This window comes from Piliocolobus tephrosceles, chromosome 14, assembly GCF_002776525.5.
Source record: "Piliocolobus tephrosceles isolate RC106 chromosome 14, ASM277652v3, whole genome shotgun sequence".
NCBI lineage: Eukaryota > Metazoa > Chordata > Mammalia > Primates > Cercopithecidae > Piliocolobus > Piliocolobus tephrosceles.
Genome location: NC_045447.1, coordinates 29,318,848 through 29,341,997, shown reverse-complemented (window position 1 = coordinate 29,341,997; position 23,150 = coordinate 29,318,848). Strand labels below are relative to the sequence as shown.

At 38.7% G+C, this 23,150-nt stretch overlaps 1 protein-coding gene across 1 annotated transcript in view; it reads left to right on the top strand.

Annotated features, from left to right (window-relative positions):
• PALM2AKAP2 (PALM2 and AKAP2 fusion) overlaps positions 1-23,150 on the top strand; it is a 315,772-nt gene that overhangs the window by 19,666 nt on the left and 272,956 nt on the right. The window lies entirely within an intron of this gene.

Below are 23,150 nucleotides of genomic sequence, written 5' to 3'. Positions count from 1 at the left end.
GCTGAGAGTGATAGTTTCCAGCTTCATCCATGTCTCTGCAAAGGACATGAACTCATCCTTTTTATGACTACATAGTATTCCATGGTATATATGTGCCACATTTTCTTAATTCAGTCTATCATTGATGGACATTTGGGTTGCTTCCAAGTCTTTGCTATTGTGAATAGTGCTGCAATAAACATATGTGTGCATGTGTCTTTATAGTAGCATGATTTATAATACTTGTCAAATGGTAATTCTAGTTCTAGATCCTTGAGGAAACCCCACACTGTCTTCCACAATGGTTGAACTAATTTACACTCCGAACAGTGTAAAAGCCTTCCTATTTCTCCACATCCTCTCCAGCATCTGTTGTTTCCTGACTTTTTAATGATTGCCATTCTAGCTGGCCTGAGATGGTATCTCATTGTGGTTTTGATTTGCATTTCTCTGATGACCCGTGATGATGAGCATTTTTTCATGTGTCTGTTGGCTGTATGCATGTCTTCTTTTGAGAAGTGTCTGTTCATATCCTTTGCCCACTTTTTGATGGGGTTGTTTGCTTTTTTCTTGTAAATTTGTTTGAGTTCTTTGTAGATTCTGGATATTAGCCCTTTGTTAGATGGGTAGATTGCAAAAATTTTCTCCCGTTCTGTAGGTTGCCTGTTCACTCTGATGGTAGTTTCTTTTGCCATGCAGAAGCTCTTTAGTTTGATTAGATCCCATTTGTCTATTTTGGCTTTTGTTGCCATTGTTTTTGGTGTTTTAGTCATGAAATCCTTGCCCATGCCTATGTCCTGAATGGTATTGCCTAGGTTTTCTTCTGGGGTTTTTATGGTTTTAGGTCTAATATTTAAGTCTCTAATCCATCTTGAATTAATTTTTGTATAGGATGTAAGGAAGGGATCCAGTTTCAGCTTTCTACATATGATTAGCCAGTTTTCCCAGCACCATTTATTTAATTGGGAATCCTTTCCCCATTTCTTGTTTTTGTCAGGTTTGTCAAAGATCAGATGGTTATAGATGTGTGGTGTTATTTCTGAGGCCTCTGTTCTGTTCCATTGCTCTATATCTCTGTTTTGGTACCTGTACCATGCTGTTTTGGTTACTGTAGCCTTGTAGTATAGTTTGAAGTCAGGTAGCATGATGCCTCCAGTTTTGTTCTTTTTGCTTAGGATTGTCTTAGCAATGTGGGCTCTTTTTTGGTTCCATATGAACTTTAAAGCAGTTTTTTTGAATTCTGTGAAGAAAGTCGTTGGTAGCTTGAGGGGGATGGCATTGAATCTATAAATTGCCTTGGACAGTATGGACATTTTCATGATATTGACTTTTTCTATCCATGAGCATGGAATATTCTTCCATTTGTTTGTGTCCTCTCCTATTTTATTGAGCAGTGGTTTGTAGTGCTTGAAGAGGTCCTTCACATCCCTTGTAAGTTGGATTCCTAGGTATTTTATTCTTTGTAGCAATTGTGAATGGGAGTTCACTCATGATTTGGCTCTCTGTTTGTCTGTTAATGGTATATAGGAATGCTTGTGATTTTTGCACATTGATTTTGTATCCTGAGACTTTGCTGAAGTTGCTTATCAGCTTAAGGAGATTTTGGGCTGAGATGACGGGGTTTTCTAAATATGCAATCATGTAATCCTCCAAAAGGGACAATTTGACTTCCTCATTTCCTAATTGAATATGCTTTATTTCTTTCTCTTGCCTGATTGCCCTGGCCAGAACTTCCAATACTATGTTGGAGTGGTGAGAGAGGGCATCCCTGTCTTGTGCCAGTTTTCAAAGGGAATGTTCCCAGTTTTTGCCCATTCAGTATGATATTGGCTATGGGCTTGTCATAAATAGTTCTTATTACTTTGAAATACGTTCCATCAATACCTAGCTTATTGAGAGTTTTTAGCATGAAAGGTATTAGTTGAATTTTGTCGAAGGTCTTTTCTGCATCTATTGAGATAATCGTGTGGTTTTTGTTGTTGGTTCTGTTTATGTGATGGATTACATTTATTTTATTTATTTATTTATTTATTTTATTTTATTTATTATTATACTTTAAGTTCTAGGGTACATGTGCACAACATGCAGGTTTGTTACATATGTATATTTGTGCCATGTTGGTGTGCTGCACCCATCAACTCGTCATTTACATCAGTATAACTCCCAATGCCATCCCTCTCCACTCCCCCCTCCCCATAATAGGCCCTGGTGTGTGATGTTCCCCTTCCCAAGTCCAAGTGATCTCATTGTTCAATTCCCACCTATGAGTGAGAACATGCAATGTTTGGTTTTCTGTTCTTGTGATAGTTTGCTGAGAATGATGGTTTCCAGCTGCATCCATGTCCCTACAAGGGACACAAACTCATCCCTTTTTATGGCTGCATAGTATTCCATGGTGTATAGGTGCCACATTTTCTTAATCCAGTCTGTCACTGATGGACATTTGGGTTGATTCCAAGTCTTTGCTATTGTGAATAGTGCCTCAATAAACATACGTGTGCATGTGTCTTTATAGTAGCATGATTTATAATCCTTGGTTATATACCCAGTAATGGGATGGCTGGGTCATATGGTATTTCTAGTTCTAGATCCTTGAGGAATCACCATACTGTTTTCCACAATGGTTGAACCAGTTTACAATCCCCCCAACAGTGTAAAAGTGTTCCTATTTCTCCACATCCTCTCCAGCACCTGTTGTTTCCTGACTTTTTAATGATTGCCATTCTAACTGGAGTGAGATGGTATCTCATTGTGGTTTTGATTTGCATTTCTCTGATGGCTAGAGATGACGAGCATTTTTTCATGTGTCTGTAGGCTGTATGCATGTCTTCTTTTGAGAAATGTTTGTTCATATCCTTTGCCCACTTTTTGATGGGGTTGTTTGCTTTTTTCTTGTAAATTTGGTTGAGTTCTTTGTGGGTTCTGGATAATAGCCCTTTGTCAGATGAGTAGATTGCAAAAATTTTCTCCCATTCTGTAGGTTGCCTGTTCATTCTGATGGTAGTTTCTTTTGCTGTGCAGAAGCTCTTTAGTTTAATTAGATCCCATTTGTCAATTTTGGCTTTTGTTGCCATTGCTTTTGGTGTTTTAGACATGAAGTCCTTGCCCATGCCTATGTCCTGAATGGTATTACCTAGGTTTTCTTCTAGGGTTTTTATGGTATTAGGTCTAACATTTAAGTCTCTAATCCATTTTGAATTAATTTTCGTATAAGGAGTAAGGAAAGGATCCAGTTTCAGCTTTCTATTTATGGCTAGCCAATTTTCCCAGTACCATTTATTAAATAGGGAATCCTTTCCCCATTTCTTGTTTTTGTCAGGTTTGTCAAAGATCAGATGGCTGTGGATGTGTGGTATTATTTCTGAGGGCTCTGTTCTGTTCCATTGGTCTATATCTCTGTTTTGGTACCAGTACCATGCTGTTTCGGTTACTGTAACCTTGTAGTATAGTTTGAAGTGAGGTAGCGTGATGCCTCCAGCTTTGTTCTTTTGACTTAGGATTGTCTTGGCAGTGTGGGTTCTTTTTTGGTTCCATATGAACTTTAAAGCATTTTTTTCCAATTCTGTGAAGAAACTCATTGGTAGCTTGATGGGGATGGCACAGGAGTTGGTTTTTTGAAAAGACCAACAAAACTGATAGACCGCTAGCAAGACTAATAAAGAAGAAAAGAGAGAAGAATCAAATAGATGCAATAAAAAATGATAAATGGGATATCACCACCGACTCCACAGAAATACAAACTACCATCAGAGAATACTATAAACACCTCTACACAAATAAACTAGAAAATCTAGAAGAAATGGATAATTTCCTGGACACTTACACTCTCCCAAGACTAAACCGGGAAGAAGTTGAATCCTTGAATAGACCAACAGCAGGCTCTGAAATTGAGGCAATAATTAATAGCCTACCAACCAAAAAAAGTCCAGGATCAGGTGGATTCGCAGCCAAATTCTACCAGAGGTACAAGGAGGAGCTGGTACCATTCCTTCTGAAACTATTCCAATCAATAGAAAAAGAGGGAATCCTCCCTAACTCATTTTATGAGGCCAACATCATCCTGATACCAAAGCCTGACAGAGACACAGCAAAAAAAGAGAATTTTAGACCAATATCCCTGATGAACATCGATGCAAAAATCCTCAATAAAATACTGGCAAACAGAATCCAGCAGCACATCAAAAAGCTTATCTACCATGATCAAGTGGGCTTCATCCCTGGGATGCAAGCCTGGTTCAACATACGCAAATCAATAAACGTAATCCAGCATATAAACGTAACCAGAGACAAAAACCACATGATTATCTCAACAGATGCAGAAAAGGCCTTTGACAAAATTCAACAGCCCTTCATGCTGAAAACGCTCAATAAATTCGGTATTGATGGAACGTACCTCAAAATAATAAGAGCTATTTATGACAAACCACTTGAGCAGGCAGTCTGTCCCTTTTCAGATCTCAACCTCCGTGTTGGGAGATCCACTGCTCTCTTCAAAGCTGTCAGACAGGGTCATTTGCATCTGAAGAGATTTCTGCCACTTTTTGTTTAGCTATGCCCTGTTCCCAGAGGAGGAGTCTATAGAGACAGGCAGGCCTCCTTGAGCTGCTGTGGGCTCCACCCAGTTCCAGCTTCCCGGTGACTTTGTTTACCTACTTAAGCCTCAGCAATGGCGGGCGCCCCTCCCCCAGCCTCGCTGCTGCCTTGCAGTTAGATCAGAGACTGCTGTAATAGTAATGAGGGAGGCTTCGTGGGGGGGGGGGGGGTGTGGAACCCTCCCTGCCAGGTGTGGGGTATAATATCCTAATGTGCCGTTTGCTAAGACCCTTGGTAAAGCGCAGTATTAGAGTGGGAGTGACCCGATTTTCCAGGTGTTGTGTGTTTCAGTTCCGCTGGCTAGGAAAAGGGATTCCCTTTCCCCTTGCATTTCCCAGGTGAGGGGATGCCTCGCCCTGCTTCAGCTCTCACTGGTCGGGCTGCACCAGCTGACCAGCACTGATTGCCTGGCACTCCCTAGTGAGATGACCCCGGTACCTCAGTTGAAAATACAGAAATCACCCGTCTTCTGTGTCACTCGCGCTGGGAGCTAGAGACTGGAGCTATTCCTATTCCGCCATCTTGCTCCGGGACCTACATTTATTGATTTGCGTATATTGAACCAGCATTGCATCCCAGGGATGCAGCCAACTTGATTAAGGTGGATAAGCTTTTTGATGTGCTACTGGATTCGGTTTGCCAGTATTTTATTGAGGATTTTTGCATTGATGTACATCAGGGATATTGGTCTAAAATTCTCTTTTTTTATTGTGTCTCTACCAGGCTTTGTTATCAGGATGATGTTGGCCTCATGAAATGAGTTAGGGAGGATTCCCTCTTTTTCTATTGATTGGAATAGTTTCAGAAGGAATGGTACCAGCTCCTCCTTGTACCTCTGTTAGAATTCAGCTGTGAATCCATCTCGTCCTGGACCTTTTTTGGTTGGTAGGCTATTAATTATTGCCTCAATTTCAGAGTCTATTGCTGGTCTATTCAGAAATTCAACTTATTCCTGGTTTAGTCTTGGGAGGGTGTGTGTGTCCAGGAATTTATCCATTTCTTCTAGATTTTCTAGTTTATTTGTGTAGAGGTGTTTGTAGTATTCTCTGATGATAGCTGGTATTTCTGTGGGATTGGTGCTGACATCCCCTTTAGCATTTTTTATTGCATCTATTTGATTCTTCTCTCTTTTATTAGTCTTGCTAGTGGTCTATCAATTTTGTTGATCTTTTTAGTAAGCAAGCTTCTAGATTCATTGATATTTTGAAGGATTTTTTGTGTCTCTATCTCTTTCAGTTCTGCTCTTATCTTAGTTATTTCTTGCCTTCTGCTAGCTTTTGAATTTGTTTGCTCTTGCTTCTCTAGTTCTTTTAATTGTGATGTTAGGGTGTGAATTTTAGATCTTTCCTGCTTTCTCTTGTGGGCATTTAGTGCTATAAATTTTCCTCTACACACTGCTTTAAATGTGTCCCAGAGATGCTGGTACAATGTGTCTTTGTTCTCATTGGTTTCAAAGAACATCTTCATTTCTGCCTTCACTTCGTTATTTACCCGGTATTCATTCAGGAGCAAGTTGTTCAGTTTCCTTGTAGTTGTGCAGTTTTGAGTGAGTTTCTTAATCCTGAGTTCTAATTTGATTGCACTGTGGTCTGAGGGACAGCTTGTTGTGATTTCTGTACTTTTATATTTGCTGAGGAATGCTTTACTTCCAATTATGTGGTCAATTTTAGAATAAGTGTGATGTGGTGCTGAGAAGAATGTATATTCTGTTGATTTTGGGTGGAGAGTTCTGTAGATGTCTATTAGGTCTGCTTGGTGTGGAGGTGAGTGCAGGTCCTGGACATCCTTGTTAACCTCTGTCTCATTGATCTGTCCGATATTGACAATGGGGTATTAAACTCTCCCATTATTATTGTGTGGGAGTCCAAGTCTCTCTGTAGGTCTCTAACAACTTGCTTTATGAATCTGTGGGCTCCTGTATTAGGTGCATATATATTTAAGATAGTTAGTTCTTCTTGTTGAATTGATCCCTTTACCATTATGTAATAGCCTTCTTTGTCTCTTTTGATCTTTGATGGTTTAAAGTCTGTTTTATCAGAGACTAGGATTGCAACCCCTGCTTTTTTTTTTTTTTTTTTTTTTAGATGGAGTCTTGCTCTGTCACCCAGGCTGGAGTGCAGTGGCTGGATCTCAGCTCACTGCAACCTCCGCCTCCCGAGTTCATGCCATTCTCCTGCCTCAACCTCCCGAGTAGCTGGGACCACAGGTGCCGGCCACCTCGCCCGGCTAATTTTTTGTATTTTTAGTAGAGACGGGGTTTCACCGTGTTAGCCAGGATGGTCTCGATCTCCTGACCTCGTGATCCGCCCGTCTCGGCCTCCCAAAGTGCTGGGATTACAGGCTTGAGCCACCGCGCCCAGCCTATTTTTTTTCTTTTCATTTGCTTGGTAGATCTTCCTCCATCCCTTTATTTTGAGCCTATGGGCGTCTTTGCACATGAGATGTGTCTCCTGATTACAGCATACTGATGGGTCTTGACTCTTCATCCAATTTGCCAGTCTGTGTCTTTTAATTGGGGCATTTAGCCCATTTACATTTAAGGTTAATATTGTTACGTGTGAATGTGATCCTGTCATTATGATATTTGCTGGTTATTTTTCCCATTAATTGGTGCAATTTCTTCATAGCATGTATGGTCTTTACAATTTGGTCTGTTTTTGCAGTTGCTGGTACGGGTTGTTTCTTTCCATGTTTAGTGCTTCCTCCAGGAGCTCTTGTAAGGCAGGTTTGGTGGTGACAAAATCTCTCAGCATTTGCTTGTCTGTAAAGGATTTTATTTCTCCTTCACTTATGAAGCTTAGTTTTGGCTGGATATGAAATTCTGGATTGAAAATTCTTTTCTTTAAGAATGTTGAATGTTGACCCCCACTCTCTTCTGGCATGTAGAGTTTCTGCTAAGAGATCTGCTGTTAGTGTGATGGGCTTCCCTTTGTGGGTAACTTGACCTTTCTCTCTGGCTGCCCTTAACACTTTTTCCTTCATTTCAACCTTGGTGAATCTGACAACTATGTGTCTTGGGGTTGTTCTTCTCGAGGAGTATCTTTGTGGTATTTTCTGTATTTCCTGAATTTGAATGTTGGCCTGCCTTGCTATGTTGGGGAAGTTCTCCTGGATAATATCCTGAAGAGTGTTTTCCAACTTGTTTCCATTCTCCCCATCACTTTCTGGTACGCCAATCAAATGTAGTTTGGTCTTTTCACATAGTCCCATATTTCTTGGAGGCTTTGTTTGTTTCTTTTTACTTTTTTCTCTAACCTTGTTTTCTTGCTTCATTTCATTAGTTTGATCTTCAATCACTGATACCCTTTCTTCTATTTGGTCAAATCAGCTATTGAAGCTTGTGCATGTGTCACGAAGTTCTCGTGCCATGGTTTTCAGCTCCATCAGGTCATTTAAGTTCTTCTCTACACTGTTCATTTTAGTTAGCCATTCATCTAATCTTTTTTCAAAGTTTTTAGCTTCCTTGTGATGGGTTTGAATATCCTCCTTTAGCTTGGCAAAGTTTGTCATTACCAACCTTCTGAAGCCTCCTTCTGTCAACTTGTCAAAGTCATTCTCTGTCCAGCTTTGTTCCATTGCTGGTGAGGAGCTGCAATCCTTTGGAGGATAAGAGGCATTCTGAGTTTTAGAATTTTCAGCTTTTCTGCTCTGGTTTCTCCCCATCTTTGTGGTTTTATCTACCTTTGGTCTTTGATGTTGGTGACCTACAGATGGGGTTTTGGTGTAGGTGGTCTTTTCTTGATGTTGATGCTATCCCTTTCTGTTTGTTAGTTTTCCTTCTAACAGTCAGGTCCCTTAGCTGCAGGTCTGTTGGATTTTGCTGGAGTTCCACTGCAGACACTGTTTCCCTGGGTATCACCAGCGGAGGCTTCAGAGCAGCAAATATTGCAGAACAGCAAATATTGCTGTCTGATCCTTCCTCTGGAAGCTTCGTCCCAGAGGGGCAGCCTGCTATATGAGGTGTCTGTTGGCCCCTACTGGGAGATGTCTCCCAGTTAGGCTACACGGTGGTCAGGGACCCCCTTGAGGAGGCAGTCTGTCCATTCTCGGAGTTCAAATGCTGTGCTGGAAGAACCACTGCTCTCTTCAGAGCTGTCCGACAGGGATGTTTAAGTCTGCAGAAGTTGTCCGCTGCCTTTTGTTAGCTATGCCCTACCCACAGAGGCCGTAGGTCTTGTTGAGCTGTGGTGGGCTCCACCCAGTTCAAGCTTCCTGGCTGCTTTGTTTACCTACTCAAGCCTCAGCAATGGCAGACACCCCTCCCCCAGCCAGGCTGCCATCTTGCAGATCAATCTCACACTGCTGCACTAGCAGTGAGCAAGGCTCCATGGGCATGGGATGTGCTGAGCCAGTTGAGAATCACCTTGTCTGCCAGTTGCTGAGACCTTGGGAACAGCACAGTATTTGGTGGGAGTGTCCCGTTTTTCCAGGTAGTCTGTCACAGCTTCCCTTGGCTAGGAAAGGGAAATCCCCTGACCTCTTGCACTTCCTGGGTGAGGTGATGCCCCGCCCTGCTTCAGCTTGCCCTCTGTGGGCTGTACCCACTCTCCAACCAGTCCCAATCAGATAAAACAGGTACCTCAGTTGGAAATGCAGAAATCACCTGTCTTCTGCATTGATCGTGCTGGGAGCTGCAGACTGGAGCTGTTCCTATTTGGCCGTCTTGGAACACCCTCACAAAGTATCTTTTTAAGTGCAGTTGGAGGTCCTTTGTGCCTCTTTTTGATGAATCTCAATTTGGAAAAACAACTCTTAAATGCTCTCTGTATTTTTCATTAAATGGAAGGATAGGCCCAGGTGAATGAATGAAAATGCTCTTATACTATTATTTTACACAGAAACCAGAGATGATATCATAAACAGTTATGTTTATTTCACATTTGTTGGTTGTAGTAAATTTCATTTCTCTCCCACTCTTAGTTCTGGTGGGCTGACTCCATCCTTTATGCCATTGCTCTTATTTCTAAATGTCCAGGCTCCCACTTGCTATTTGGATCTGCCATTATGGGTGTCTGCTTCTTTTGGGTCTGGCGCCCTTGCTAGCAGAAGCCTTGGGAGTCAGCAGAAGTCTCCCAATCAATAACCAGGCTGGATTACCAGAGGAAAAACATAGCAAAAGCTGGACAAAGGTGGTGACCCAGAGAAGAATCAGGCATAAGAGCCAGCCTACGAAAGAAGTACAACAGGAACAGAGGAGTGAGATGTGTTCTGTGTGTACAGGCGACAGAAGCAAGCAACAGAAACCAGCTCTGCATAACTTGTGCAGAAAAGAAATGTTTAGAAAGGGTGTTGGGGACCTAACAGCTGCCTTCCTAACAGAAGGAAGAGGCAAAGCATCAATCTTTGGGAAGGACAGAAGCCAAGGCAACTCCAGGTATCTAAGTACCAGGATTAAGTGGACAGTTCTTCAACAGCTGGAATGAACAACCTCCAACAATGTTCAGATTCTGAGCCACTCAATTCAAGATTCATAGACCCTCATCTGGAATCAGAGGGAGAGTGGAGAAGAGAGAGAAATAGAAGAACAAGGAAAATGTGAGCTATGTTGCTAGAAGAAAAGAGAATGATGATAGATAGATAAAAAGAACAACTATCTCCTAAAGGAAGACACAGACACCACCCTACTGACACCCAGAGATGACCTGAAGGCTAGGCCAAGATGTCCTTCAAAAATTACTTTTGGATTTTTTTTCTAATACATAAAGACGGGACAGACCTAGGCCCAAAGGTCTATACCAGAGATCATGGTTCAATAATTTTATTCTAAAAGCAAAACGAAGCAAACAAATAACTAAGACCTTTTAAACAAATATAACGCAGCTGGGGGTGGTGGCTCACGCCTGTAATCCCAGCACTGTGGGAGGTCAAGGCAGGTGTATCACTTGAGGTCAGGAGTTTGAGAACAGCCTGGCCAACATGGTGAAACCCCACCTCTACTAAAAAAAAAAAAAAAAAAAAAAAAAATAAGCTGGGCGTGGTAGCACACACCTGTAATCCCAGCTACTCAGGAGGCTAAGATGGGAGAATCACTTGAACCCCACGAGGCAGAGGTTGCAGTGAGCCAAGATGGTGCCACTGCACTCCAGGCCTGGGCATTGGAATGAGACCCTGTCTCACACAAACAACAACAACAACAACAAAATAAATATAACCAGAAGCCTATAGCCCAGGATAGGTTAGCTGTAAAATATAGACAAATGGGGTAATATGCATGGAATTATTGTGAACACCTTTAAAAATGATGGCTTTGGTTTTAAAGTAATTGAGCTACATATCCTTCTGCCAACAACTAGAGAGAAAAGCTGGAAACTCACTACTAATCTTTTATGAAACTGTCATTTTCATATAGAGGAAAACTTAATTTGCTGTTTGTTTCTAGCAGGAGAGCTTACAATTAGCTCATCCCAAAGAGAAAGGAACAAAACACATTCTTGTTTCATCCCATTGGAAAATATCATGCTCTCTATTAAGAAGCCTGTCAAAGCATAACTCAGAGCACAGCTGAAGCTTAATCATATGTATTGGGAGATTAATTATGTATACATTGTGTCTCTGGGCAAAGGCAAAGTACAGTGCAGGATACATAAAAGGAAAATCCATTGTTTGGGGAACATAGAGTCTGTCTGTCTCTGTCTTTTTTATTTGGTCTGTGGGCAAACTGATTAGCCAACCAACACTATCAAGAAGGTGTATGATGAGGGAAGCCAGTTTTAGTCATATGAGGGCTTCCAGAGAGTGTTGTGATTTCAGATGTGGAGGGTATACGATGTTCAATGTCTACTCTCCTTCCATTGGTGCCTCCACCTTGGTTAGACCAGGTCTGCACCATTTTCTGATTGTATCTTAAGCCCTGTCCCTAGACCTTGACTTTCTGGGTATTACTAAGGTGCAGATTCCATGTGAACGTCAACAGCTGGGACCTATCTTGATACTCTCAAAGCTTAGGTCATCACTGATTTTCATTCCTAAAGTTCTATGGGGTGGAAAAGTATAAACCAGAGATCATGGGTAATATCATTGCCTCAAGTCTGCTTAGCACTGGAATGGAAGATTTGGCTTGCAATTGATGAATAAAAGTCATCTATACTTCAGGGACATAGAGGTAAGCTTAAAAATCGGTCTACATTTGTGGAGGGTAAAAGACCTGCCCTTTTCACTATTAAGTAGGATTTTAGTTGTAGGTTTTTCATAGGTACTCTGTATCATCTTCAGAATGTTCCCATTTATTCCTAGTATCCTGAAAGTGTTTTTTTGCTTTTCTTTTTTTTTCAATGAATACATGTTACATTTGTCATATACTTTTTTCTAGATCTAATGAGACAATCATATGGATTCCCTTTGCTAATATTCTGTTCTTCTGTATCTATGTTCATGAAAAAATATTGTTGTAATTTTTGTTTCTTATAATGCCTCTATCAAATTTTGGTTCAGAGTTATGTTGGCATCATAAAACTAGCTCGAATAGGGCATCTTCCTGTTTTATTTTCTGAAAGAGTTTGGGTTGAAGTGCTATTGTTTCTTCCTTAAATGTCTAATAGAAATCACTAGTGAAATGATCTGGATTGAATTTTTCTTGGTTGAAAGGTTTCTAATTACAAATTCAATTTGTTTAATAGATACAGAACTACTCAGATACTTATATTTCTTTTTGTATTGTTTCAATAAGTTGCGTTTTTCAGGGAATTTTTGTTAATATCATCTACTTTGTTAAATTTATTGACATAAATTTTTCATAATATCCCCTTTTTATGTGCATAGGAATCTATATTGATGCCCCCTTTCATTCCTGATATTTGTTTTGTTTCTTTTCTATTAATTTTAAGATATTTATTAATTTTCTTAACTATTCCAAGGTACCAACTTTTGTTTTTATTGACTTTTTTATTGTTTATCTTCCATTTTCATTTTTTCTTTTTCTTCTATGTATTTTGGGTTTAATTTTTTCTTTATCTAGCATCTTAAAAACTTAGGCCATTCAAACATCTTTCTCCTTTTCTAATGTTAATATTTCAAGGTATACATTTCCTTTTAAGTGTATTAGATGCATGTCACAAATTTTGATTTGTTTTATTTTAGTTATCATTTAGCTTGAAATATTTTATTTTTTTAAGAAAAACTTTTAATTTCAGGGGTACATGTGCTGGTTTGTTACATAGGTAAACTTGCGACATGAGAGTTTATTGTACAGATTATTTCATCACCCGGGTATTATGTCTAGTACCCATTAGTTGTTTTTCCTGATCCTCTCCCTCTTCCCACCCTCCACTATCCAATATGCCCCAGTGTGTGGTGTTCCCCTCTGTGTATCCATATGTTCTTATCGTTTGGCTCCCACTTATAAATGAGAACATGAGGTATTAGGTTGTCTGTTCCTGTGTTAGTTTGCTATGGATAATGGCCTCCAGCTCCATCCATGTCCTTGCAAATGTCATGATCTTGTTCTTTTTTATGGCTGCATAATATCCCATCATGTATCTGTACCACATTTTCTTTATCCAGTCCACCACTGATGGATATTTAGGTTGATTCTGTTTCTTTGCTATTGTGAATAGTGCTGAAATGAACATATGCGTGCTTCTGTTTTTATAATAGAATGATTTCTATTCCTTTGGACATATATTCAGTAATGGGACTGCTGTGTCAAATGGTGTTTCTGTCTTTAGGTCTCTGAGGAATCGCCACACTGTCTTCCACAATGGCTGAACTAATTTACACTCCCACCAACAGTGTGTAAGGATTCCTTTTTCTCCACAACCTCGCCAGCATCTTTTATTTTTTGACTTTTTAGTAATAGCCATTCTGACTGGTGTGAGATGGTTTCTCATTATGTTTTTGATTTGCACTTCTCTCATAATCAGTGATGTTGAGACTTTTTCCATATGATTGTTGGCCATGTGTATGTCTTCTTTTGAAACATGTCTGTCCATGTCCTTTGCCCACTTTTTAATGGGGTTGTTTGGTTTCTTTTCTTGCAAATTTGTTTAATTTACTTAATTATGCTGGATATTAGACCTTTGTCAGATGCATAGTACGCAGAAATTTATCTGATTCTTTAGGTTGTCTGTTTACTCTGTTGATAGTTTCCTTTGCTATGCAGAAGCTCTTTAGGTTTAATTAGATCCCACATGTCATTTTTTGTTTTTGTTGTCTTCATCATAAAATCTTTGCCTGTGCTTATGTCCTGAATGTATTGCCCAGGTTGTCTTCTAGAGTTTTTATAGCTTTGGGTTTTACATTTGTCTTTAATCCATCTTGCATTAATTTCTATATATAGTATAAGGAAAGGATCAAGTTTTAATCTTCTGCATATGGCTGGCCAGTTATCCTAGCACCATTTATTGAATAGAGATTTCTTTCCTCATTGCTTGTTTTGTCAGGTTTGTTGAAGAACAGATAGTTGTAGGTATACAGTCTTATTATTGGGTTCTGTATTCTGTTCCATTGGTCTATGTCTGTTTTTGTACCAGTACCGTGCGGTTTTGGTTACTGTAGCCCTGTAGCATAGTTTGAAGTCAGGTAGTGTGATGCCTACAGCTTTGTTCTTTTTGCTTATGATTGCCTTGGCATTTTTGGTTCCATATGAATTTTAAAATGGTTTTTTTCTAGTTCTGTGGAGAATCTCAATGGTAGTTTAATAGGAATAATATTGAATCTGTAAATTGCTTTGGGCAGTATGGCTATTTAATGATATTGGTTCTCCCTATCCATGAGCATCGAAGGTTTTTCCACATGTTTGCATCATCTCTGATTTCTTTGAGCAGTGTTTTGTAGTTCTCCTTGTAGAGATTTTTCACCTTAATACAGCTGTATTCTTAGGAATTTTATTCTTTTTGTGGCAATTGTGAATGGGAGTGCATTTCTGATTTGGCTCTGAGCTTGACTATTGTTGGTGTATAAAACTGCTAGTGATTTTTGCACATTGATTTTGTATCTTGAGATTTTGCTGAAGTTGTTTATCCGCATCAGCTTCAGAAGCTTTTGGGCTGAGGCTATGTGGTTTTCTAGCTATAGGATCATGTTGTTTGTAAACAGAGATAGTTCAGCTTCCTCTCTTCCTATGTGGATGCTCTTTATTTCTTTCTCTTGCCTGATTACCCTGACAAGGACTTCCACTACTATATTAAACAGGAATGGTGAAAGAGAGCATCCTTGTCTTGTGCCGGTTTTCAAGGGGAACGCTTCCAGCTTTCACCCATTCAATATGATATTGACTGTGAGTTTGTCATAGATGGCTCTTAAGATTTGAGTTATGTTCCTTTAATACCTATTTTACTGAGAGTTTTTTAACATGAATCAATGTTGAATTTTATCAAAAGCCTTTTCTGCATCTATTGAGATAATAATGCAGTTTTTGTCTTTAATTCTGTTTATGGAAGGAATAATATTTATTAATTTGCATATGTTGAACCAACCTTGCACCCCAGGGATAAATCCTACTTGACCGTGATGGATAAGCTTTTTGATATGCTGCTGGATTTGGCTTGCCAGTATCGTGCTGAGGATTTCTGCATTGATTTTCATCAAGAACATTGGCTTGAAGTTTTCTTTTTTTTGTTGTATCTCTGCCAAATTCTGATATCAGGATGATGTTGGCCTTATAGAAAGAGTTAGGGAGGAGTCTCTCCTGCTCATTTTTTGGGAATAGTTTTAGTGGGAGTGGTACCAGCTATTCTTTGTACATCTGGTAGAATTCGGGCTATGAATCCTTCTGGTCCTGGGTTTTTTTTGGTTGGTAGGCTGTTTATTACTGCCTCAGTTTCAGAGCTCATTATTAGTCTGTTCAGGGATTCCATTTCTTCCTGGATCAGTCTTGGGAGGGTATATGTGTCCAGGAATTTATCCATTTCTTCTAGATTTTCTAGTATAGGTGCATAGAGGTATTCATAATATTCTCTGATGGTGGTTTGTATTTCTCTGAGGTCAGCAATAATATCCTCCTTGGTGTTTCTGATTGTGTTTATTTAAATCTTCTCTCTTCTTTATTAGTCTAGCTAGCAGTCTATCTATTAAGTTTTTCAAAAAAATTAACTCCTGGATTTGTTGATCTTTTGAATGCTGTGTGTGTGTGTGTCTCAATCTCTTTCAGTTCAGTTCTGATTTTGGTTATTTCTTGTCTTCTGCTAGATTTGGGATTTGTTTATTCTTAGTTCTCTAATTCTTTTAGTTGTGATATTAGGTTATTAACTTGGGATCTCTCTAACTTTTTAATGTGGGCATTTAGTGCTATAAATTTCCTTCTAACACTGACTTAGCTGTGTCCCAGAGATTCTGGCATGTTGTATCTTTGTTCTCATTAGTTTCAGAGATCTTGACTTCTGCCTTAATTTCATTATTTACCCAAAAGTCATTCAGGAGGAGGTGATTCAATTTCCATGTAACTGTATGGTTTTGAGTACATTTCTTGGTTTTGATTTCAAATTTGATGGCTCTGTAGTCTGAGAGACTGTTATAATTTCAGTTCTATTGCATTTGCTGAGGAGTGTTTTACTTCTGATTATGTGATTGATTTTGGAGTATGTGCCACTGGCAATGAGAAGAATATATATTCTGTTGTTTTTGATTAAAGAGCTCTGTAGATGTCTATCAGTTCCATTTGATCGAATGCTGAGTTTGGATCCTGAACATCTTTGTTAATTTTCTGTCTTGATGATCTGTCTAATATTATCAGTGGGGTGTTAATAGTCTCCCACTATTATTGTGTGGGGACCTAAGTCTCTTTGTAGGTCTCTAAGAACTTGCTTTGTAAATCTGAGTGCTCCTGTGTTGGGTGAATATATATTTAAAATAGTTACATTATCTTGTTGAATTGAACCTTTTACCATTATGTAATGCCCTTCTTTGTCTTTTTTGACCTTTGTTGGTTTAAAGTCTGTTTTGTCAGAAACTAGGATTGCAACCCCTGCTTTTTTCTGTTTTTCATTTGCTTGGTAGATTTTTCTCCATACCTTTATTTTGAGTCTGTGTCATTTCATGTGAGATGAGTCTCTTGAAGACAGAATACTAATGGTTTTCCATTTTGATAATTTCTTTTGACCTGTCTTGAGTTCAGTAGTGTAATTTCATTCAATGAATTTTTGGTTCCAGATACTTTATTTTTCAGTTCTAGGATTTCTTTTTTTTTTTTTTTTTTTTTTTTGTTAGATTTCGTATCTTTCCTAAGTTTTCTTATCTTTTCGTTCACATATCCATATATGCCTATAGATTCCTTGACATACTTATTATAGTTATTCTAAAGTCCTTATTTGCTAATTTCAATATCTGGGTCGTCTGTAAGTCTGTTTCAGGTTACTATTTTTTTCTTTGTGGCTACAGGTCACATTTTCCTTCTTTATATGTTTAGTGATTTTTAATTATATTCTGTACATTAAAAATAATATATTGAGAGACTCAGGATTTATCTTCCTCTGAACACTGTTGAACTATCAGGCAGTTTAGTTACTGGTGGCCTCCCTTAACTTTGTGGAGGGTTGATTTTGGGCTTCATTAGACTGTCCTAGACTGATGTAGCTTTTAGGCTTAGGGTATGCTTTTTTCTAATGTGTGGCCCTTTTGGGGGTTTAATGGGAAGTCCAAGGTGTTCAACAAGTCCCTTTATAGAGGTAATTGGCAAGGACATATGTAATTATATTATGCAGGACTCTTGCCACATAGGCTACTTTCTGTTCCATTTAGGCTCTAGGCTTGGCTTGTTTATTTGTTTTAATCACATATGTTTTTAAGAAACATTTATGAGACTATGAATAAAATAAATATTACCTGAATAGAGGAGATCCCACATCTTAAAAATCAAATACAGATAGTCCCTGACTGATGATGGTTTGACTTATAATTTTTTTTTACTTTATTATGGTTCAAAAGCAATACTCATTCAGTAGATATCATACTACAAGTACACATATAACCACTCTGTTTTTCACTTTCAGTACGATATTCAATAAATTACATGAGATACTCAACATTTTGTTATAAAATATTCTTTATATTAGATGATTTTGCCCAAATGTAGGCTAATGTAAGTATTCTGAGAATATTTGAAGTAAGCTAGCCTAAGCTATGATGCTTGAGAGGTTGGGTGTATTAAGTGCATTTTTGACTTACAGTATTTTCACTTATGATGGGTTTATTGGAATGAAACTCTGATGTAAGTCAAGGAGTGTCTGTATTTTCTAACCCAAATAGAAAACTTATCATGTTCAAATTTGGTGGGTGAATGCAAGCCCACTGCTCTTTCAATTGCTTTATGTTTTATTTGTAATATTTTCAAGCATCTTAAGCCTATTATCTATTAAAAGACAGTAAGATACTTAAATTTTCTTCTGAAAATATGCATATATCTTTCTAGCTGTTAATTACCAATTTTGATAACTATTGATAGGCTATATATTGATAGGCTAAATGCCAATCTAATATAATAATTGGAAAAGTTCTAAGTAGGCAAAAGTTGCCTCCATACTTGTTTGGCCATGGTTGGCATATGTATTTAGTTTTTTAATCATCTCTCTTTCTTTTTACTACATATTAACAAAATGTCTCTTCATTATGTTAGCAGAATCCTGCCTTTTATTTAGGCACAGAATTATTCAGCTGTAACATTGCATTCAACCAGGTGTATTTCTGCTTTAGCATCCCAATGATCATTGTTTTAATTATGAGATAGAAGAACAAAGATGTTCATATCTCTTTGACAGGAACATTTTCCTATCAGACTTTGCCTAGCGCATACTGTCTCCAATTATGCCTGGACGCAAGTGGGCATTTTGCATACCTCTTCTCCAGTTGTGCTAGTCAACACTTACCTATGCCTTGTCCCCCTTTGATGACTCTTTACCTTTACCATGTTTATAGAAGTTTTTCGAATAATAATGGAAAACTGCTGCATTAAATGGTATCCTAAGAGTTCTTAAAGCATGCTAAATGTCTTAATAAAATATCGAAATATACTAAAAACAAAAATTTTCAACACCCCAAATTGAGACAAATGATCTATTATTACCTTCTAGGAGGAATTTTCACTAATTGTAGTCAGTGGAGTCGGGTAGAGAAAAGTAGTCAGGGTCCTAACCATGCTCTGCTTCAGGAAAAGAGAATAGCTTCACATTCCTTAAAGAGGTGGAACAAGAGTTCCTCACTTCTTCGCGCTCTGCTCCTTCATCTGTATTATTCAAAAAAATGGGCAACTTTATCTCTATTTATTTCAAGGCATGTATTCCATGATCTTATATTATACTAGAAGAAAATAGGGAGGAATTATTGTTTGTCCGCTGTAATCTTGGAGTGTAGGTAATGAGAAAAGTAGTCCTGGATGAGGAAAAGAGAGTAGAGTAGATGGAGGCACCTTAATGAAGATAGGGAACATGGGATGGAAGAACAAATTTGGATGAAACACGATTACTTCAGTTTTGTATATACTGTGTTTTATTGCGATCATTGAGACTTGAGGCACTTCACATTTTATCATCGTTGAGACCTTTCACATAGAATCAGGTGAAATTATCGGTAGGAACTTGACCAGGTGAATAGACTTTAAGGTGGAAGTGATATGGATTTGGAAAACATGTCATAGTTGAAACCATGGATATGGATGAGTAAAGAGAAAAGGACTTGCGTAAATCCCCAAGATGCACCAACTTTAAATTTAGGCAAAGGAAAAGGAGCAGGCTAAGTTAAGGAGGGACAGAAAGAGAGATGGAAACAAGTCAAAGAGAGACTGATCTTGATCTCTCCGAATACAGGGGAGAAAAGTGTTTCAAGAAAGAAGGAATAGATCACAGTGTGAAATGCTTCAGATTAGGGTATGTAAGCTGTGTGTATGCATTAAGCACGTATTAAATAAGAGTAAGTAAGATGATGGGAAGTGATTGCTGTAACTGAGTATTATTTAGTCATTGATTATCTTTGGCAAAACATTTTAGAGGAATGGTGGAGGTAAAAGAGATTCCCATGAGTTGAGTGCATTAAAGGGCCGAAATAAGTGTCACAAAAGTCTTTCTAGAAATTTCATTTTTAAAGTAAAATAATGGGCAGTAGCTAGAAGCTTATGCAGGATCAAGGGAGGTTTTTATTGTTTGTGAGAAAGACTTGAATACATTTATATTTTTAAGGGAAGGAAGCAATGAGATTGATATGGGAGAGAGAATAAAGAGCATGTTCATTCTCTGAATCTAGAGAGGAACAGGTATATTTATTGGCAAAGAGACAACTTATTCTGTGATTCACAGGACCCAATTTAGAGATCTTTGGATCCTTGTGTTCTCAAGTGAAATTAGGTTGGTGCTAGGACTCATAGAGGGCTTTAATGTAAAATTGACTTGGCTATATAATTTTTGCCACACCAGGCTGGGCGCAGTGGCTCATGCCTGTAATTTCAGCACTTTGGAAGGCCGAGGCGGGTGGGTCACCTGAGCTCAGGAATTCAAGACCAGCCTGGCCAAGATGGTGAAACCCTGTTTCTACTAAAAATACAAAAATTAGCCAGGCGCTCTGGCGGGCGCCTGTAAACCAAGCTACTCTGGAGGCTGAGGCAGGAGAATCACTTGAACCCAGGAGGCAGAGGTTGCAGTGAGCAGAGATCATGCCACTGCACTCCAGCCTGGGCAACAGAGCGGGACTCTGTCTCAAAAAAATTTTTTTTTTGCCATGCCAAGAGTGGGGTTGACTTTGTCCTGCATTTTAAAACAGAGATTTCTTCTGCCTCATGCCCCTAACTTCAGCCTGAAATCATCAACATTCATCATGGTAGCAGAACAACCGAGTAGGAATTGTTTCCTTCTGAAAAGGCTTCGAGATTGTTAAAAGAAGCAATACAAATGGGTAAAAAAGAAATAGGTGATAAAATCAAGACAAAAGGGAAATTATGTTTAGGAATATTGATTAAAGCTGGGCAAAATTAGAACCCAGTAAACTCATAGCACACTGTTCTGTTCAGCTGTTACAGGGAGTCTGCAAATTGCCTCTAAGCTTATTAGTGGCCTGAGCAAGGAGTGGGGAAAACAATTGGTTACAAGATTCAGAATGTCTAAATGACAAAAACAAACTAGTCATTAAGGAGGCCACACAGCTTTTCTTAGTAGGGAGGCTTGAGAGAAGGGTTCTTTCGTGGATGTTCTACATTTCCACAATAAATACACAGCAAGTTTTATGGGGATTTTCTTACAATGCCTCTCACTAAAAGTGGACAACAACATGACTGTCCACATCACTTTTTGTAGAATGAAGTGCTAGCAAGGGCCATGTAATAGGTACTAAATACTTAAAAGATTCTGATCATTTTAATGGGTCTTATTACTTACACTGAATTGTTCCTCAAACAACATCTGTCCAGTGTTCCACTCTTAATTTTCATTTTCTTTAAGACTCCTGAGATAAAGATGATTCCCATTTCACTTTAGAATGGATTTCAAAATTGTCTCAATTTCAGTTGCCTTTCTCATTGTTTACCATGCTTTACCTTCAAGGTGAGCGAAGCAAGGCACTTGTTACTAGGAGATAACAGCATTGGATTTCATTTATAATCATTAAGATTTTCAGATAGATGCTGTCTTGGGGGGCACATCCTTATCTAGGAGAGGTGATCAATGGGCCTTTGCTAGTGCCCAGCAGAGGCAAGGTAGAGACAGAGGAAATTAAAATTCTGGGAAGAGGAAATCATTGTTAGCCCCAATGTTATAGTGTTGTTTTCTTTTCTTTTCTATTTTTTTCCTGGCTGGAGGTAAGCCAAAATTTAATTACACTCCTGATGGTTTGGGCTTGATAAGTGTAATGGATGATAAGTCATAGGTGGCTGAAAATCAATATGTTTTTTCAGCAAATAATAACATGTTTGCTTTGGAATATTTTATCTAAATGTGAGATACAATGTGCAAAGCCTTTCATATTCCTTTGAGGTGAGAGCTCTGAGAAATGCAATAGGGCAAAGGCAAACTCATGTTTAGGGCTTAGATATGCCCTGGTAGACCCTTGTCTTTGGATAATTATTTTAGAAATCTTCATGCACCAAGAGCTGTGTCTCTGGTTACTGGGGAAAAGGTCTTTATGTGTCTGAAACTACATTAGCTTTCTGCTTGTGCTGCTTCTCATGAGTTTTCCAGGCTGTGGCTGTGCTTCCTGTCAAGAGCACTAACTTAAATGAAAGTGTTTCTATTTTGGAGCTGTACCAGATTAGAGGGAAGGTATTTTCAAAACCAGCAGTTTGCAGAAGTAAGCAGAACAAAGATTTACAAAGAGACAAGTGGTATGAGAACAAGAGCTGTCAATGTGTAGAGCAAGAAGCCATCAGAAGAACTTGGATCTGGTTCCTTTCCTAGCCAGATGACTTTGTTCTCTTCTGTTCCATGGATATAGACCTTGTCCTTCACCAGGTAGGAGTAAATTGCCACTTCCCTTTTAAGAAGAGAACCCATGTAAGCCTTAGATCCCAATCACTGAGTTTTGCCCCTGAAAACTCTGACTTATAATATGATGTTTGGAAAGTAATTGAACTTCTGGGCTTCAGATGCCTCTTAAGTATGATCTAGACTAATAATATTGGGTTTTTCTTACCCCAATGGGAGATGCAGAGCTATTCAAAGCATAGAATTCTAAAGCTCAAAAGTCATCTGGCTTAGTCTAGCCTCAGGTATGTGAGCTCAGGGTTATGAGCTCTCCATCACAATTAGACCCACACTAAACCAAAAACAAACATAAAAAAACAAAGCTCTCCTTTTCTCTCCTAGGGTAAAGAAACTTCTATGGTTGATTATTAGACTATTTTATTAGTCTTATGCAAGTATGTGCTCTTTGTTATAAGAAATATGGTTACTGGAGCTGGAAGTAAGATAATATAGATAGTATCCTTTAGTTTGACAAGATGCTTCATTTATTAGCTGTGTGACTTGGTAAATTACCTTGATCATTCTGAATTGTTCATCTGTATAATGGAATAATAATCCTGCCTCTCTAGATTCATGCAAAAGGAGAGATTTTTTCAACTCTTATGTGCTAATGTTGGTTTATATTTTGTTCACATTTATTTTGGGAACTAACCACTTTTCATCAATGACTCACATTTGCTTTGTGGTGCACCAAGATTCCCAGGTGTTTCTGGCTACATCTGGGGCCGTCCAGTTAAGTTCTTCCCACCTGGGATATATATGATTTGGTTTTGATTCAAATGGTGCAGATTATGTTTAAACTCCTTTCTCAGAACGAAGCCCAGGCACACATGCAGACAGGCTCAGAGATATGTGCAGATGGGTCCATTTTATCTCACGGGTGGTCAGAGTAGGACAGTCACACGAGGTGCATAGACGTGCAATTTCTCACCTGCTGCCAACACATGGCTGTTCCACAGCAGGTAACCCAAAGCTCAGCTCTGTCTTTGGACATTAGCTCAAAGAAAGATCTTAAATGTGTGTTAATAATTGAGAATACTACTCTTAGGGCATAAGAGTTCATAAACTTTTTCTGTGCCATGGATCTCTTTGGCAGTTTGGTGAAGCCTATAGACTCCTTGAATCCTATAAAATACCTAGGATTACAATTTTTTTAAAGAAGCAATTATATTGAAAATTAGTCATTAAAACATTTTAAAAACAAATCTG